Below are 7,152 nucleotides of genomic sequence, written 5' to 3' on the forward strand. Positions count from 1 at the left end.
GCCCAAACCAGCTCCGATGGGACTGCCTGCTCCCGCCTCTCGTGGCCGGCTGTGCTGCCGCACAGGCCGCACCGCCTCACCCTACTTCATTGCTGGCCAGGCCATTCCTCTACTCACCCACACCTCCTGTTATTTTCCAGCGATGGCAACCGGACCAGTAAACCCTCGTACTCCCCACCGTGTGGGCAACCATTGTCGAGTCTTCCCCGGCTCCGTGTCGTCCCCTTCCTAGGCCTCACCGTCGTCCACCGCCATGGTGCTCTCGGCGCGGCCCAGTCAATTTGGTCAACGAACGACATCCATCGGCCGTGGACTGTACGCGCAAAATAATGATTCCTCCACCTGACAGCTGGGACCCACTGGAAGGGCCTTTGTATTTCGCGAAAAAAACGTTCCCCCCGCTGACATGTCGGACCCACCAGCTATATCTTCGCACGCAAGGAAGTGTCTCCTTATTACGCACAAAAAAATGAATACCCCCTGCTAGCTGAGACCCACCATAGTGGGAGGATGACTTGTGGGCCAACAAAGTTGACGGGGACGGAGGGCTTTGTCAACTTAGTCAATATGAACGATTCTAGCTCCAGTGACCGTACGATGTCCATCCAACAGTCGTAGTGCTTCATCAACCTCTGGTCTTCTTGCCCCAGCCACCCAAAGCAGCGCCGGTCGTGCCGCATGCTCCTGCCTCCCGTGGCCGGCTGTGCTGCCGCGGAGGCCTCACCGCCCCCTACTATTCCCACCGCTGGCCAGGCCCTGCGGCGACGGCAGCCTCACACCGCAGCCGAACCAGTGAACCCTCGTACTCCTCTCCGCGCGGGCTTCCACTGCTGCGTCTTCCCCGGCTCCGCGTCGTCCCCTTCCTAGGCCTCGCCGTCGTCCACCGCCGTGGTGCTCTCCGCGCGGCATGGTCAACGTGGTCAAGGAACGACTTCCATCGGAAGATTACTGTACGTGGAGAGGCTGACAGCTGGGTCCATGGCCACAGCCCAGTTTTTTTGTGATTTGCCAAGTAAGTCACTTTGTCACGCCTGTTGGGCTGCAAATCTTTCAAGACGAGGAGAGCTTTCATTCGGCTGGCCGAGAAAATGGCCCATTAGTAATGAGAAATGGGTTGTACATTTTTAAAACACATCAAACCGGCAATTAGTTTCAAATATCTTTTTTTTATTTCAAGATTTTAAATTACATTAATTTTTATGCGTGGAGAATTTGTTGGATTTTATATTGATATACATTTATTTTTAAAATCAGTTTGAATGTGAGTCGAAATTTCGGGATCAAAAACAGTTCGGACCGCACCGAAATATGCAAAATTTCGTATAATTTTTTAACCGTGGCCACAATTTGGGCTGTAATGCTAACAAAAAGAATATGGGCTCCAAAAAACCTTAAGAATTAGCAAATGGGCTGAAAAATATTAGAAATAATGGCAGATGGGTTGTATGCTATTTTCCACAGATTTGAGGCTTTCCTAAAAAAAGGTTGACGCATAAGCAGTGACTGTTGGATGTCCATCCAACGGCCGTCGTGCTTCTTCAATCTCTGCTCTTCCTGCTCCAGCCGCTCAAACAAGCGCCGGCGGGACTGCATGCTCCCTCCTCCCCGCGGCCGGCTGTGCTGCCGCGCAGGCCTCACCGCCCCACCGTACTCCCATCGCTGGCCCGGCCATCCCCCTACTCACCCACACCTACTGTTATTCTCCGGCGACGGCAGACGAACCAGTAAACCCTCGTACAGTCGTACTCCCCTCCGCGTGGGAAACAACTGCCGAGTCTTCCCTGCCTCTGTGTCATTCCCTTCCTAGGCCTCGCCGTCATCCACCACCCTGGTGCTCTCGGCGTAGCCTGGTCAACGTGGCCAACGACCGACATGCATCTGAAGTGGACTGTACGTGGAGAGGCCGACAGTTGGGTCCACTACTGCACGTAAGGAAATGTCTCCTTATTATGCGCAAAATAATGATTCCTCCATCTGACATCAGGGACCCACCGAAAGGGCCTCTGTATTTCATGAAAAAAATGTTACCGCCGCTGACAGCTCGGACCCACCAGCTATATCTTCTCACGCAAGGAAGTGCCTCCTTATTACGCACAAAAAATGAATACTCCCCCTGTTAGCTGGGACCCAGTATAGTGGCAGGCTGACTTGTGGGCCTACTAAGTTGACGGGGACGGAGGGCTTTGTCAACTTAGTCAATATGCACGATTCTAGCTCCAGTGACCGTACAATGTTCATCCAACGGTCGTAGTGCTTCTTCAACCTCTGGTCTTCTTGCTCCAGCCGCCCAAACCAGCGCCAGTCGTGCCTCATACTCCTGCCTCCCGTGGCCGGCTGCGATGCGGCGGAGGCCTCACCGCACCCTACTACTCCCACCGCTGGCCAGGCCATCCCTCTACTCACCCACACCCCCTGTTACTCTGCAGGGACGACAGCCTCACACCCCAGCGAACCAGTGCCCTCGTACTCCTCTACGCGTGGGCATCCACTGCCGTGTCTTCCCCGGCTCCGTGTCGTCCCCTTCCTAGGCCTCGCCGTCGTCCACCGCCCTGGTGCTCTCGGCGCGGCGTGGTCAAGGAACGGCTTCCATCGGACATGGACTGTACATGGAGAGGCTGACAGCTGTGTCCACGGCCTCAGCAAGGAAGTGCCTCCTTATTACATGCAAAATAATTATTCCTCCACCTGACAGCTGGGACCCACCGGACGGGCCACCGTATTTCGCCCCCCTGACTGCTGGGACCCACCAGCTACATCTTCGCAAGCAAGGAAGTGCCTGACAGTCGGGACCCACCTGGTTGAAGCGTACGTAGCATTGTCATTCTGGTCGCGAACATGTACGTACATACTGGTCGATGTAGAGGTGCGCACGTGTCGTAGTAGAGGCGCGCACGTGTCGTAGTAGAGGCGCGCACGTAGCATGTACACGTACGTACAGCGGCCAGGGTGCAAGAAAGAAAATACGGTCACGTATGTGTACATCTGGGTGGGGTCTCGAACGCCTACTCGCGCATACGTGCGGCTAGGGCTCATGTACATTGCTGGGTCGGAACGGAGAAACAGCGTCGTCGTCGTGTTCATGGGGATGCAACGGAATGCGTCGTGTTCATGGGGAGGCAACGGAATGCGTCGTGTTCATCGGGAGGGCTTGGATGGAACAGGCGATGGAAACGAGGCCTGGCATACCGCGGAACGGAGGAAACGGCCTTGTGTTCGACCGGCCACGTTCGAAACGGGATCATGTTCATCGGTAGGGGTCTGGCGTACCGCACAACGGAGGAAATGGACCTCCTACGGTCGAAACGGGGGTCCTGTTGATCGGGAGGGGTGTGGCGTACCACAAAACGGAGGAAATGGACTTGTGTTGGAGCGCTACGGTCGAAATGGGGGTCCTGTTCATCGGGAGGGGTGTGGCGTACCGCAAAACCAGACTCCATGGGATACTGTTCATCTCCACCGTCGACCCCCTCCAGCCTCCACGAGCTACTGTTCATCCACCGTCGACCTCCTCCAGCCTCCACCTGCGACTGTTCATCCACGGGCTCCTGTTCATCCAGCCTCCACTGCGCGCTACTCCACCGGCTACTGTTCAACCAGCCCTCTCCATGGGCTCCTGTTCAACCACCCCTCCACGGGCTACTGTTCAGCCTGCCCTCCACCATCTACTGTTCATCCTGCCCTCCACGGGGTGGTCATGTTCATCCAGCCCTCCACGGGGTCCTGTTCATCCAGCCCCAACCAGCTCGATCGATCGGGGTCCTGTTCATCCAGAGGCAACACCACAGGGTCCTGTTCATCCACCCCCACCGGGAACTGTTCATCCAAACCCCCCCCCCCCCCCCCCCCCACCCCCCCCCCCCCCCCCCCCCCGCAACGCTCACTGTTCATCCAGAGGCAGCATCGATCGGCTTCAGTTAGCAGCAGTAGCAAAGGAATCGCTCGATCGGGTTCAGTTAATAGCCATCGATCAATCGCTCGGGTTCAGTAACGCGTAGCCTGCAGTGCAATCGCTCGGGTTCAGTTAGAGACCAACGCCTCGCTCGGGTTCAGTTAGAGCCAACGCCTCGCACACACGCGCATACGTGTACGAGAGAAACACGCATCGCTCTTCCCTCGACCTCCCACCGTAACCGGGAACTCCCCGAAATTTTCCTCGTCCTCGCTTCTACCATGGTTTTTTCCGTCATGGACGGCCCAAAGAATGTCATGCAGCTGCGTCTCCGGCCTGCCCAGGACGAAAAGCCCATTTTCTGTCATGATTTTTTGTCATATAAGTAGGATCCCACCACATCTATGATGATACCGGGTTTTGTCACAATTATCGTCATAGAAGTGTCATATGTATGACAGAAAAAAATTCGTTCGGCCCAAAATGTCACGGATGTGTCTTTTTTTTGTAGTGTATCTTCACCACACAAAATATTTAAATCATGCACAACCCCGATGACAAGCCAAGCAATTGTTTCATACTTTTGACATTCTCAGAACTTTTTCAATCTTCATGCAACACATGAGCGTGAGCCATGGATATAGCACTATAGGTGGAATAGAGTGGTGGTTGTGGAGAAGACAAAAAAGCGAGAAGATAGTCTCACATCAACTAGGCGTATCAACGGGCTATGGAGATGCCCATCAAATAGATATCAATGTGAGTGAGTAGGGATTGCCATGCAACGGATGCACTAGAGCTATAAGTATATGAAAGCTCAAAAAGAAACTAAGTGGGTGTGCATCCAACTTGCTTGCTCATGAAGACCTAGGGCATTTTGAGGAAGCCCATCATTGGAATATACAAGCCAAGTTCTATAATGAAAGATTCCCACTAGTATATGAAAGTGATAACATGAGAGACTCTCTACTATGAAGATCATGGTGCTACTTTGAAGCACAAGTGTGGTAAAAGGATAGTAACATTGTCCCTTCTCTCTTTTTCTCTCATTTTTTTTATTTGGGCCTTTTCTCTTTTTTTATGGCCTCTTTTCTTTCTTTTTTCTATTTTTGTCCGGAGTCTCATCCCGACTTGTGGGGGAATCGTAGTCTCCATCATCCTTTCCTCACTGGGACAATGCTCTAATAATGATGATCATCACACTTTTATTTTTCTTACAACTCAACAATTACAACTCGATACTTAGAACAAAATATGACTCTATATGAATGCCTCCGGCGGTGTACCGAGATATGCAATGAATCAAGAGTGACACGTATGAAAGAATTATGAATGGTGGCTTTGCCACAAATACGATGTCAACTACATGATCATGCTAAGCAATATGACAATGATGGAGTGTGTCATGATAAACGGAACGGTGGAAAGTTGCATGGCAATATATCTCGGAATGGCTATGGAAATGCCATAATAGGTAGGTATGGTGGCTGTTTTGATGAAGGTATATGGTGGGTGTATGATACCGGCAAAAGGTGTGCGGTATTAGAGAGGCTAGCAAAGGTGGAAGGGTGAGAGTGCGTATAATCCATGGACTCAACATTACTCATAAAGAACTCATATACTTATTGCAAAAATCTACAAGTTATCAAAGCAAAGTATTACGCGCATGCTCCTAGGGGGGTAGATTGGTAGGAAAAGACCATCGCTCGTCCCCGACCGCCACTCATAAGGAAGGCAATCAAAAAATAAATCATGCTCGGACTTCATCACATAACGGTTCACCATACATGCATGCTACGGGAATCACAAACTTCAACACAAGTATTTCTCAAATTCACAACTACTCAACTAGCACAACTTTAATATCACCATCTTTATATCTCAACACAATTATCAAGTATCAAACTTATCATAGTATTCAACACACTCATAAGAAAGTTTTTATTATTAATCTTGTATACCAAGCATATTAGGATTTTAAGAAAATTACCATGCTATTTATGACTCTCAAAATAATCTAAGTGAAGCATGAGAGATCAATATTTTCTATAAAACAAATCCACCACCGTGCTCTAAAAGATATAAGTGAAGTACTAGAGCAAAACTATATAACTCAAAAGATATAAGCGAAGCACATAGAGTATTCTAACAAATTCTAAATCATGTATGGCTCTCTCAAAAGGTGTGTACAGCAAGGATGATTGTGGTAAACTAACAAATAAAGACTCAAATAATACAATACGCTCCAAGCAAAACACATATCATGTGGCGAATAAAAATATAGCTCCAAGTAAAGTTACCGATAGAAGTAGACGAAAGAGGGGATGCCTTCCGGGGCATCCCCAAGCTTTGGATTTTAGGTGTCCTTATATTATCTTGGGGGTTCCATGGGCATCCCCAAGCTTAGGCTCTTTCCACTCCTTGTTCCATAATCCATCAAATCTTTACCCAAAACTTGAAAACTTCACAACACAAAACTTAAAGTAGAAAATCTCGTGAGCTCCATTAGCGAAAGAAAAGAAAACACCACTTCAAGGTACTGTAATGAACTCATTCTTTATTTATATTTGTGTTATACCTACTGTATTCCAACTTCTCTATGGTTTATAAACTATTTTACTAGCCATAGATTCATCAAAATAAGCAAAGAACACATGAAAAACAGAATCTGTCAAAAACAGAACAGTCTGTAGTATTCTGTAGCTAGCGCAAGATCTGGAACCCCAAAAATTTGTGTTATACCTACTGTATTCCAACTTCTCTATGGTTTATAAACTATTTTACTAGCCATAGAGAGGGAGGAAGGATAGAGAGACAGAGGGCGAATAAAACGGCAAGGGTGAAGTGGGGGAGAGGAAAACAAGAGGCAAATGGCAAATAATGTAATGCGGGAGATAAGGGTATGTGATGGGTACTTGGTATGTTGACTTTTGCGTAGACCTCCCTAGCAACGGTGGTAGAAATCCTTCTTGCTACCTCTTGAGCACTGCGTTGGTTTTCCCCGAAGAGGAAGGGATGATGCAGCAAAGTAGCGTAAGTATTTCCCTCAGTTTTTGAGAACCAAGTTATAAATCCAGTAGGAGGCTACGCGTGAGTCCCTCGTACCTGCACAAAACAAATAAATCCTCGCAACCAATGCAAATAGGGGTTGTCAATCCCTATAAGGCCACTTACGAGAGTGAGATCTGATAGATATGATAAGATAATATTTTTGGTATTTTTATGATAAAGATGCAAAGTAAAATAAAGGCAAAGTAAATAGC

Source organism: Triticum urartu, chromosome 1 (genome assembly GCF_003073215.2).
Source record: "Triticum urartu cultivar G1812 chromosome 1, Tu2.1, whole genome shotgun sequence".
Taxonomy (NCBI): Eukaryota; Viridiplantae; Streptophyta; class Magnoliopsida; order Poales; family Poaceae; genus Triticum; species Triticum urartu.